We start from the raw sequence: 13,390 nt of genomic DNA, 5'->3' as shown, positions 1-13,390 counted from the left end.
CATTCATACACCCGTTGTTATTAGCATAGCACTATACCTCACTTTAACGGATTTGGATACATTATCCTTAGCATATTTTTATCCAAAACAATTTGGCGCCCACCGTGGGGCGATTGGTGCTATAATCCAGATTATTTCCTATCAATTTTCAACTTTTCATACCCATATCACCACCAATGGCCTCTCAATCAACCTCTGCTTCATCAACCATGCCATCCTCGGTTCCTCTCTCATCAAGGACTTTGCCACCGATCCCTCCGCCAATCACGGGAGCACCAAGGGCTGCTGCTCCTGGAAACAAGACGCAACTTCCAGTCTTCCAGAGCTCGAAAACCACTGCTACCACCTCGGTGGTTAATACTAACAATGATGTTTCATCTATGTTTTCGCAGGTTAAAGCATACATGGAGCAGCATAACAAGACTAATAGAGGATCCTTCGGAAGATTGAAGATCTCAAGAAGACTAAGAGGCCAGCAGAGGATCACACTCCTTTGATACCTAGGATGCTGGATTTCACCACTCCAGGTTCCTTGGCTTAGTCCACACAAGGATCATCTATCCTTCAACAGGGTTCCATAACATACTCAAGGATCCTCTTATCTCCAACAAGGATCATCTATCCTCCAACAGGGATCCGTGGGTCTACAAACTCAAGGATCCTTGATCTTCAGCCAAGAGCGTCTATCCTAGATCCAAGGTCCGTGGGTCAGCCAATTCAAGGATCCTCGATCTTTCAGCAAGGATCCTCTATGTTCCAGAGAGAATCATCGATCCTTCAACCAGGATCCTCTGGGATATATCACCAAGGATCTATAATTCCCAGCCTCATGGATCCTTCTACCAGAATCAAGGATCCTTAGGAGTTCAACATCAACGATCCTCCGAAGTCCATGAAGGAGATATAATCCTCATGCAGACCATAGCCTCTGGAGGACTAACTCCTGTAGTGGACGCTTCTTACCTCAGTTACTCATCCGGAATGCCATCCTTCACACAGCAAGGAGGTAACATGCATGATCCTATATACTTAAATGCTAATCGTGGTTCCATGCAGGATATAGGTATCAACTAAGATATGGCTAAAGAACTACAAAAGCTTAAGGGTATGATATCCAGCGTACCAGGGGTGGTCCGACCGATTCCTGAAATTCCAGAGGGTAGCCACAAGTTATCCAGATTCGCTCCACCTATCTGTGACGCTGAGATCCCTAAAAGATTTCAGACTCCCAGCATGAAGACTTATGATGGGACCATTGATCCTGAAGAGCACGTCGCTCAATATAGGGAGAGGATGGAGATTAATCCAATTCCTGAAAGGCTCAAGGAGGCTTGCCTCTGCAAAGGTTTCGAATCCACACTGAAAGGATCCGCGCTCAAATGGCTGCTAAGTCTTCCTCCTTTTTCTGTTACTTCATTTTCTCATTTAGTTAACTTGTTCAACAGTCAATTTTCCTGTATTAGGAAATTTGAGAAGTTAACTAGTGACCTATACCGAGTTATCCAACCTAGTGATGAATCCCTTAGTGATTTTGTTACAAAGTTTGGCAGGAAAGCTCTGGAAATCCCCAATCTTGAGATGCCTACTGCTGTTGAAGCATTCAAGATTGGAATTCAGAAGGGCTCCCCTTTTTATGATGATCTTGTGATTACTCCATGCAGGACCTTAGATGAAGTCATGAACAGGGCGCTAAGATTCATACGGCTGGAAGACGACAAGAGGATCCAAGAACGATTAGGATCTTAAACAAAGCAAAAAATCCCCTGACAAGAATAAAGGATCCTCATACAGAAACAACAACTCGAAGTCGTACTCCAAGTTAGCTGTTGAAGAAGGAGATGATGATGAAGATTACCCCAGCATCTCAGAATATTGCTTCTCCGTAGATACCCATGGCTTGATTTGTACCATGAAGGATCTAGGGGAGAAGGCAAGGTGGCCCCGAAAGAACGAGAAGTTAACCACCTTCAGAGACAAATCCAAATGGTGTGCTTTCCATGAATATTTTGGCCACATGACGGATGATTGCATCGGTTTGAGGAGGGAAATTGGATACCTCCTAAGTAAGGGCCATTTCAAGGAACTTTTGGGAAGAAAAAAGTCCAAGATCCAGGATCCTGAATACCTTCCACAGAAAGCAACACCACCACCACCAGATGCACACGTGATCAACTTCATCTCTAGAGGCTCAGACATATTTCAAAATTCCTCTCCTACAACAAAGATCCTCGTCAAGGAGACCGAATTTAATAATGGGGAAGGACCGATAATTCCCACTACTTCAATAACCGACAGGAGGATCTTCTTTGATCAAGAAAATAATTCGAGCATCCATGATCCTCACCATGACGGACCTGATGTCCGTATGATCAACTTCATCTCCGGAAGATCAGACATATGCACACGTCCTTCTCTGCAGCTAAGAGGCTTGCAAAGGAAATCAAAGTGGACAACGGGGACCGACCAGTTATATCCACCACCTTGACGACTGACAAAAGGATCTTCTTCGATGAAGAAGATAAATTAAACATTCAGGATCCTCACCATGACGGTTTGATTGTTACTTTATTTATAGCTAACCATTATGTATGCAGGATCCTAGTCGACGGTGGAAGCTCGGTCAATATCATCCAACATGACGTTCTTCAAAAGATGAACATACCAAACTCGGAGATCATCCCGAGGATATCGGTGCTAGTTGGTTTCAGTGGAGAAACCAAGAAGACATTGGGGGACATTAACCTCCCAATATACATCGAATGGTTAAATTCTTATCAAAAAATTTGTGTTATTGATAACCTTTCTTGTTGCAATGTTATTTTAGGCGGGCCTTGGTTACATGAGATGAAGGCGGTGGCTTCTACTTACCATCAATGCATTAAACTCCCTACCCCTTGGGGAGTAGTAAGGATAGATGGTGATCAGGTGAAGGCCAAGAACTACTACTCTTCATTAATGAAGCCGACAGCCAAGCAAACTATAACATAGCAACCACAGCAACATCCTAGGGACGTACTGGAAGCTCGAGAGAAAGACATTAAAGAAGTATCCTTGGATCCCGAGGATCTAGATGTAAAGGTGTTCCTAGGATCCGGTATCACTAGTGAGATCGAGGAGGATGTGATATCCTTCTTGAAGCGTAGAAAATCTACATTTGCCTTCAAACATTCAGACATGACAGGGGCAACATATCAAAGACTGGTGAATATGATGTTCAAGAATCAGTTGGGCAAAATTATGAAGGTCTACATAGATGATATGGTGGTGAAGTCAAAGAGAGCTGAGGATCACCTCAGAGATCTTTAATTTATTTAATGACTTGGTTTAGGTTTACCAACAAAACCGAAATCACCAAAGGCGAACCCCCAACCAACCGCTGATGAAGACTATCGAGAACAACCTCCATCATTTAGCATCATCATCAGTGTGTATTTATTAGCTGTTGTTTACATATATAGATATTGATATTGTTAATCCAACTAATTCATCCAATTTCGTAGGGATTGAGATTATTCAACCATTTGTCTTCATCTCTTTGTGTTAAAATTTGTAAATTTTAGATGGATTTGCTACATTTGTAAGCGGTCAAAATGTTATTACATTTGCACAAATTTTCTTCTAGCCTTTGCTTCAAATGCTAATATGCTATTATTAATCTATTATAGTTGTTTAGGTTTATTAATTGAATTTTTTTAAAGGTTGCTTGCAGATGATTTTTGTGGTTCCTCTCTATCTTTGTGCAGATGATTATTAAAGCCAAACAAGCTCCTCTCGGTCTCTGGCTCATAATCGCGGTTAGTTTCCATTATGATGTTTATATTGTAATTCTAATGCAGTTACTTCATATCTACTAAGAAGATTTACTAAATAGGAGATTAAAAAGGTTTCCAAGTTTGTGAAAACAAATACTCTACCGAGTTTTGCTTGCATACATAATCCTGAATTGAAGGTTAATCAAGCTGTTCAAACCGCTTTTATCTTCTATTATATCCACTTTGAAAGGAAGTGCTCTTGGTTGATGTGGAAATTTTATTAGCCAATCGTTGAATATAGTTTTTGTTTTGTAATTCTTTTAATAATTTGTCGTATGTTTGACATTTCATCTTGTGTTGATACTTAATTATTTTTTGGCAAGATCAACACATTCTCCAGCCCTAGAAACATCATTTGAGTACCATTTGAAGGTGTTGATAATTGCAATCACTTGGTGATCATTTAGAAATAAGATTTTTGGTCTACACCATTTATTAATTTTGTGTAAACTATAAATAAGTTAAAGTCGAGTTGTTTTCTTGGTTTTAGTTGATAACAAAACTAGCACCAAACAAAGAAATTGATTTATTTAAAAAGTTAAAACCAAACCGTTGATTTCTATAGGCTTTGGCCACCCTTCAGTTATTTTGGTTCCGTGACCTCTGATTATGCTTGTAAGCAACCAGTTTTAGTGTGTGTTTGTATTTATAATTGATTGCAGCTGAGTTTTTGCTGGTCTGTTTGCAGCCCAAATTAACAAGTATTTGAGGTTTGTATGTATTTTATATTTGCATCCCATTTTGCTTATAGTTAGTTCTTTGTAAACCTGTTTGGAACCGACCCACTAGCATACTGTCCTAGGAGAAACAACTGCTGAAATGGCGAAAAGGTTGGATGACGGTATTTTCGTAATCATGCACCTTTTTTTATGTTTGTTTGTTTCCTTTCAACTTGTTGTGTTGAAAAAATTATTTCGTACCACACTCTTTCAAGGGTATAAAATATGAAGAATTTACTTTCTTTTGATTATGTTTTGTAGTTCTTCATATTTTTGTTGATGGCCCACCATTTACCCTACAGAGGTTATATGAGGTGATTATGCTAATATTATTTGTGGAGATAATTTGATACCACTTCCTAAACTGCAGGCTACCTTTTAAATGACATGAATTCATGTGCATGTATGATTAGATTTTCAATTTTTATATGTATTCTTAAAATGTACAGGTCATACTAGATGCACCAAACTTGTATTTAAATCTCTCAATGCTTGTCATGGCCTTCAAAAAGGTAACTTTTATCTACACATTGTTATTTGTGACCTTTATAAGCCTTGAAATCGAGAGTAATTAACCTGTTGTACAGAATTTGTCCATTACATCAACCTTGATCCAACTCTACTGAGTCACAACTGCAATATCATATTGTCATGGAAATGGAGCCCCACCTGTGGAAGTGACATCAGATAGGGATGAAATTATGACCGACCGAATATTCCGTTTGACAAGTTTCTCGACAGGAGCAACCTCCTGACTGCAAAAGAACCTCAAGCGATTGCAGACGATGTGTTTTCGTTATTTGGAAGCGAAGAAGTTGACAAAGTCGAGCTTCTATACACGAAATTCGTTATCGGATCCCGTAATTCACACATTATTCACACTGTCCCCAAAAGGAGAGATTTTGACTTTAATGGGGTATGTGTTGATGTTGCTGAAGATGAGTTCTGTAGGTTGACCACAAAAGAGGGTAAATTGACCGCTGAACGTGATGTGGTTAGAACTGAAACGATTGATTTTTCGCCATTTTGCGATTTGAGCAACACCCGGTTCAGATTGGATGCTTTGTTACCATTGTATTTAAAAAGTCGATTAATAAGGGCCTTGCAGGAGTCGTTATCGAGTGAACTTGTTGCATGAATGACTGCAATGGGAATGCGACTGAGTTGAAGAACTTGTCACAGGTTTATAATCGCCAACGTCAAGCGAAGATTACCGAAGAGATTTTGGAGATTGTGGCTGGTGTTGATGCATTAGATAATGATCATGTTTGGTATAGTTGTTAATTGATTGGATCATTTTGTGTTAGAAATGTTATGATGATGAATGTGTAAAAAACTGAGAAACCATCGTTATCAAGTCCCATGACAATGTGTATTACTATTACTGTTTTTTTTATTCTCAAACCATCAAATGTAATTGTTAAGAGGTAAAAGCTAATTCGTGTATTGTTTTTAGAGATCATACACTAAGTGCAGGTTATGTGAAGCCATTGTGTGATTTAGTATGTTAAAGTTTCATCATTTTGTAGTCGATGTAGTATATGGTGGTGATTTGTGTTGGGTCAAGATTTGGTTAGACTGACGCATATCAAAATACCACAACATGATCAAGACAAGAGAGAAATAATCTAGAATAGTCGAAGTAATATACAAGATGGAATTTGTGGTTTGTTGGAGCATGTAATACTGAAATCCCTATGGATTTCGATTGGGAAGGGCTAGCAATATAGAAATCATGTTGATTTATGTTTGGGCTTAGTTGGGCTTGGTCATTGGGCCTCTTATAAATACTAACTAAATAAAGCATGTTTTATTTGATAATTAGGTCAGATGAAATAGACCTCTCTCATACTTTCATAGTCACCATCAAGAGAGCAATACCAATTTGTTTAATCTCATGTACTATAACAAACCACAAAATAAATAAAAGGAAAAAGTAAGGAAATGAAAGAAGAAAATTTCATCCCACATTGGTGGAGGAAAGAAAATGGGTGACTTCCACCATAGTATAAATAGGAGTGTAAGTATCTTGTCCCACATCGCTAGATTATAAAACTAGTGAGCTCTTTATAAGAAACGAAATTTATATGTTAATGTTCTTATAAGACATATCACACCCAGTGGTCCTAGCGGAGCCCTGAATGCGCACGGGCTCGGGCGAAGTGCGATGGGCGCTTTGATGGCGCACTTTGCATTTGAATTAAGATTTAAAAAAAAATAAATAAAAAAAATATCCTTCCATCGCGATACGCGGCGGGTTTAGACTACCCATCGCGTACCGCGACGTGGAAGTTACGCGGATGACACGTTGCATGCCACGTGGCATGCCACGTAGCATGCCTAGGGCTGACTCAGCGAAGCTATAAGATTCTTCGCGATACGCGACGCCCTTTGCCCATGGCCATCGCGTACCTCGACGGGGTCCAAAATCTGCTATAAATAGGAAGTGAACGGGACATTCAAAATTTTCTCAAAACTTCTTTTCTCTATGAACTCACACACACATATAAGTATTTTATAAGTATAGTACCCAAGTTATCGTAGCGATACCCTATCCGATCGAAAGAAATATACACGAATCCAAAAGCTCTGCCTGCTAAGGTATGACATTGTGTCATCATGTAAAGTTTCTACTCCCTTGATTATCGTTATGATTATTGGTTTTATACTAATCTAGATATACTACATTGTGTTTATTCTAGGTGCTTAATACCAAGAGGCATTCTTTAATTATAAACTTGCAATGTGAGACATTCGAGTTTTTATACAACTCACATTTGCGTGAGACAACTATTTTTCCGACACTTTCATGGTGATTTCAAAACCTACAAAACCCATGATAGATTGTCTAAATATTTTCAAAAGTATTTACAAAGTATTTAAAATACATTACAGTGATTAAGTCTCTGTAGACTTACGGGATAGTTACTACTGGTATTGTGGGGTTTTGTATACAAGGCTTGCCTACTGGGCTATTACACGTTACTTATTGGACAAGTGTTAGCCAATAAGTAATATGACCACAGTCATAGATACGGTCGAGTGACAAGTACCTTTCGGTAATTTGTAAGCAGGCAAGTGTAAAAACATCTTAATGCTGTAACTGTAAAATGTGTCATTTACAAATGAATCTACTCACCAGTATTTCTTGCTGATCAAATATTTTAAACATGTTTCAGGTGACTTGTTAGAGACAAAGGAATGATGCTTGCGGGTTTCCAGCTTAAATAAGTGGCTTGTCACCAGAATAAAGAAACGTGTTTTGTAAATTAGGGTTTAACCCTATAAAACTATGTTTGTATTAAAAAGGGATTAGATTCACGGTTTATCATAATAATAATCATGGTGTTTTTATAACTCTAGTTGTTTTTCCTAACTACGGTTCTGATGAAACTTTCCACTGCAAAATAATTTAATAAACACCAATACCACCAATCAATGTTCACGGCTCCCTTCCTGGGATATAGGGGTCGGGGGCTGTGACAGCTGAAGTGGTATCAGAGCCACTTGTTTAAGCAATATGGATATTCTAATAATACCTAATCTTAAAAATTAATGTTAGGAAATACATGCATTAACTTATGTGTTAACCATAAAAAATAAGATTTTAAACCACACGTGAAAATAATTATTACTTTCTTTTGGAGTTCGTTGTTTTATTGTTTTTAATTTAACAGCATGAGTGAGCTAGTTGATGCTATTGAACACATATCCGTTAATTCCACGGATATAGAAGAAGGAGAATGTAGTCAACAACAACCTGAACCCATGATCTTTCAAGCCCAACCTGTAGAAAAACCAAAGCCTAAAAGAAGAAGAAGGCTCAAAGACTGGCAATGAGGATTGAGAAGAAATAAGAAAGGAAAAACCACAATCAAACAACCAACTCAACCACAACCCGAACAACCAACTCAACCACAACATGAACAACCAACTCAACCACAACCAATAGAACCACCACCAACTTTACCACCACCCATGTTAACAATACCAATGGAGGAGCGACTAGGCAGATGCCTAGATGAATGTGAAATTTTTCAACCAATATTCAACGATATGGGTGCAGCAAGTTCCAGCAACCCTAATATGCCATCCCAGGACCCAAATAATACACTGCTCCCTGATGATATTATCAGCCAAGCTCAAATGGAAGAATGGTGGATGTATGATTGGCAATATCAAACAATGATGTCAAATCCTTATGCACCATTCCAGGCTGAAACCGCAAACTACCCCACCATGACACCGGAGATGACGACAGAGCTCCGTCACTATGGGAATGAATTGGTGGATACCGCCAATAGACTGAGGGATGTTGGGGAGACCCTACGCTGGAAGTACTATGACCGAGAGCCTTATTTATAAAGCTATATATATAATATTTATATGTTCATTATCGTAATTTCTTTGAAAAAAAAAGAGTGTATGTATGTAAGAAAGGTGTGTAGTGACGCATATATATAGTGTGTAGATGTAAAAATAGTGATGTATATATATATATATATATATAAAGAGTAAATGTCGCAAAGATCGACGATTTTGACATATTTTATGCCTATGTGTTATTAATATCTTGCGTGCCTTATTATTTGATTACGATATTAATAATTCCTTTCTCATATGTAATTCAGATGTCGAATGAGCACAATCACGAAAATGAGCATAATCACGAAAATGAGCACAATCGTGAACATAAGAACAATCGCGAAAAAGAGCATAATCATGAAATTCATAATCAAGAAACTCATCTAAATATGAATGCCATTGAAAATATGATAGCTCAGAAAATCATTGAAGCAATTCCTTTAATTGCTGATGCCATTAAGCAACCCGTGTCTATAATTAGGCATAATACAGAAAGTAATAAACGAAAATCTAACACTGAGGCTAGTAATAGTGTGAATGGAGGAAATAGTAAACCATTACCCAAAAAGTCAAAAGTTCACGGGTGTACTTACAAGGATTTCTTGGCTTGTAAACCAACTGAATTCTCTGGAAAAGAAGGACCTATTTCAGCACTACGCTGGTTAGAAAAGACAGAAGCTATTATAAGAATTAGTAAATGTGCTGAAGAAGATAAAATATTATATGCTTCTAATCTCTTCATTAATGAAGCAATGGAATGGTAGAACGCTGTCCTCCAGTCAAAAGGAAGTCACATAGTTTATACTATGATCTGAGAAGAGTCTAAAGAAATAGTAGAAAGGAAATTTTGTCCTCCTCATGAAAGAGAAAAGATTGCTACTATGTTCTTAAACCACAAGATGGAAGGTGTTAAGTGTCGTGAGTATACGACAAAATTCTTCGAATATGCAAGAATGGTACCGGCTTTGGCTTCACCAGAGTCAGTACTAATTTCTCGTTATATTTGGGGATTAGTAAGTGACATCCGCGATCTGGTAAAGTCAGCTAGACCTCAGACTATTGAAGAAACAGTTGAGCTAGCAAATACCCTGACAGACGGATTAGTCCGAACTCAGGAAGAAAACAAAAAGAAAGATCTAGCCCAGAAGATTACCCAAGAATTCCGGAAGAAATGAACAGGGCAATCTTATGCTCATCCTTTCTATAAAACTTGCGGAAAAAGGCATTCAGGGAGATGCGCTTTTAAGAAAACTAAGTATTGCAACTATTGCAAATGGCTGGACATACGGATGAAGAATGTAGAAGAAAGCAAAGTCGTGTCTGCTACAACTGCGGAGAACCTGGCCACATCCGTCCAAAATGTCCAAAGCTGATAAAGGTGCCTGACAACAAAGCAAAGAACACAGATGGATCTAAGAAGAATGCACGAGCTTTTCAGCTTACTGCACAAGAAGCAGCAATGATTCCGGACGTCATTGCGGGTACGTTTCTTGTTAATAACGTTTACGCTAAAGTATTGTTTGATTCCGGAGCAAACCAAAGTTTTATAAACACGAAGTTTTGCCAAGCCTTAAATCAACCATTAACCAAACTCCATCAAGTCTGCACGGTAGAGACGGCAGATGGAAATTCCATTCATATTCATGAAGTACTCCAAGAAGAAAACATAAACTTACTAGGCCACCAGTTTAAAGCAAATTTACTCCCAATGAATCTGGCTAGATTCGATGTTATATTAGGAATGGATTGGCTAGCAGCCAATAATGCTCGAATCCTATGTAATACAAATTATGTTGAAATCCGCTTGCCAACAGGAGAAATTATTACAATTCAAGGAGATAAGATGCTCAAGCCTAGAAAGTTTATATCGGTAATGAAAGCAGCAAGCTATCTAAGGAAGCAAGGCGTAGTATATATGATTTCTGTAATCATTAGCGCCAAAGGAAAAGAGCTAAAAGATATTCCGATAGTATCGGAATATCCTGATGTTTTTCCATAAGATTTACCTGGGCAACCGCCTGATCATGAAGTTGAATTTAGAATCCATATAATACCAGGAATAGCACCAGTTGCTAAAGCACCATACCGATTAGTACCAACAGAGATGTTATAATTAAAGAAGCAATTAGATGAATTGCTAGAAAAAGGTTTTATACGACCTAGCTCATCACCCTGGGGAGCACCAGTACTGTTTGTCAAAAAGAAAGATGGTTGGATGCGTACGTGTATCGATTATAGAGAATTAAATAAAGTCACGATTAAGAATCAGTATCCCTTACTGAGAATTGATGATTTATTTGATCAACTCCAAAGAGCTCAATATTTTTCTAAAATCGATTTACGCTTATACCATCAATTAAAAGTGCAAGAAGAAGATGTTCCTAAAACAGCTTTTAGGACAAGATATGGTCATTATGAGTTTACAGTCATACCATTTGGTTTAACCAATGCACCAGCTGCATTTATGGATATGATGAACCGAATATGTAAACCATATTTGGATAAATTTGTAATCGTCTTTATAGACGATATACTTATTTATTCCAAAACCAATGAAGATCATGTTAAACATCTTCATACACTTTTGACACTATTGAGAAAAGAGAAGCTTGACGCTAAATTTTCAAAGTGTGAATTCTGGTTACAAGAACTACAGTTTCTAGGACACTTGATTAACCATGAAGGTATTCACGTGGACCCTTCCAAAATAGAAGCTATTACTAATTGGGAAATACCTAAAACTCCTACAAAAATTAGAAGTTTCTTGGGATTAGGGGGATATTATAAACACTTCATTCAAAATTTTTCCCGAATAGCAGTTTCGTTAACTAAGTTAACGTGCAAGAATGTCAAGTTTGAATGGGGACCTAAGCAAGAAGAAGCTTTTATAACTTTGAAGCAAAAGTTAACAAATGCCCCAATACTTGCGCTACCAGAAGGAACTGAAGATTTCACAGTTTGTTGTGATGCTTCTAAATCAGGACTGGGATGCGTACTAATGCAACGTGAGAAAGTTATTGCTTATGCATCTAGACAATTAAAGAAGCATGAAGAGAATTATACAACACATGACTTAGAATTGGGAGCAATAATTTTCGCCCTAAAGATCTGGAGACGCTATTTATATGGTAGTAAGTTTACCGTATTTACAGATCATAAAAGCGTAAAATATATCTTTGGGCAAAAGGAGCTTAACATGAGGCAAAGACGTTGGATGGAAATTCTCAGCGACTATGATTGTGAAATCCTATACCGTGAAGGTAAGACAAATATAGTAGCCGATGCATTAAGCAGAAAAGAGCATGAGAAACCTAAAAGAGTGCGAGCTCTAAGGTTAGAACTTCAAATCAATTTAATTGATGAAGTAAAGAATGCTCAGAAACATAGAAGAAAATAATATTGCTGATGAGAAAAGAAATGGTACTATTGATCTACTTATCAAAGGAAATGATGAAATTCTCCGGATGGGGAACAGGATTTGGATACCAATCATATGAGGATTACGAGAAAAGATTCTCGAATAATCCCATAACTCCAAATACACAATGCATCCTGGAAGAGATAAAATGTATCAAGATTTGAAGAAAATCTATTGGTGGATAGGAATGAAAAAGGACATAACTAGTTATGTTTCAAAATTCTTAACTTGTTCACAAGTTAAAGCAGAACATCAAAAGCCATCGGGATTACTTCAACAATTGGAAATGCCAGAATGGAAATGGGAATTATTAACAATGGATTTTGTTACCAAATTACCTACCACAAGAAGAGGTAATGACACAATCTGGGTGATTGTGGATAGATTAACAAAATCATCCCATTTTATACCAATGAAGGAAACTTTCAAAATGGAACAATTAGCCAAGTTGTATGTAGACAAAGTTGTCTCATTACATGGAGTTCCATTATCCATTGTATCTGATCGGGATAGTCGTTTTACTTCTCATTTTTGGAAAAGTTTCCAAATAGCTATGGGAACAAAATTAAACTTGAGCACAGCATACCATCCACAGACTGATGGTCAAAGTGAAAGGACCATACAAACATTGGAAGACATGCTAAGAGCATGTGTAATAGATTTTAGTGGAAATTGGGATGACCATTTACCACTAATAGAATTCTCCTATAATAACAGTTATCATACAAGCATTAACGCTGCCCCATTTGAAGCCCTTTTATGGATGAAGGTGTAGAACACCGGTGTGTTGGGCAGAAATAGGAGGAAAACAATTATATGGTCCTGAAATTATACAAGAGAGCACTGATAAGATAAATCAAGTCAAGGAGAGATTAAAGACCGCACGAGATCGTCAGAAAAGTTATGCGGATCATCGACGCAAACCATTGGAATTTCAAGTTGGAGACAAAGTGCTACTGAAGTATCTCCATGGAAAGGAGTAAACCGATTCGGTAAAAGAGGAAAGTTAAGTCCAAGATTTGTTGGACCATTTCAAATTCTCAAACGAATTGGACCAGTAGACTATCAGCTAGAAA

At 37.8% G+C, this 13,390-nt stretch overlaps 1 pseudogene; it reads left to right on the top strand.

Annotated features, from left to right (window-relative positions):
* Positions 1-4,631: 4,631 nt before the first annotated feature.
* Positions 4,632-8,371, top strand: LOC143630517 (ATP synthase gamma chain, chloroplastic-like; annotated as a pseudogene).
* The last annotated feature ends 5,019 nt before the right edge of the window (positions 8,372-13,390 follow it).

The sequence above is a fragment of the Bidens hawaiensis genome, unplaced genomic scaffold, assembly GCF_021521415.1.
Source record: "Bidens hawaiensis isolate Kalapana, Puna unplaced genomic scaffold, B.hawaiensis_p1.1 tig00005681_1, whole genome shotgun sequence".
In the NCBI taxonomy this organism is placed as follows: Eukaryota; Viridiplantae; Streptophyta; class Magnoliopsida; order Asterales; family Asteraceae; genus Bidens; species Bidens hawaiensis.
This window is presented reverse-complemented; position numbering and strand designations above follow the sequence as displayed.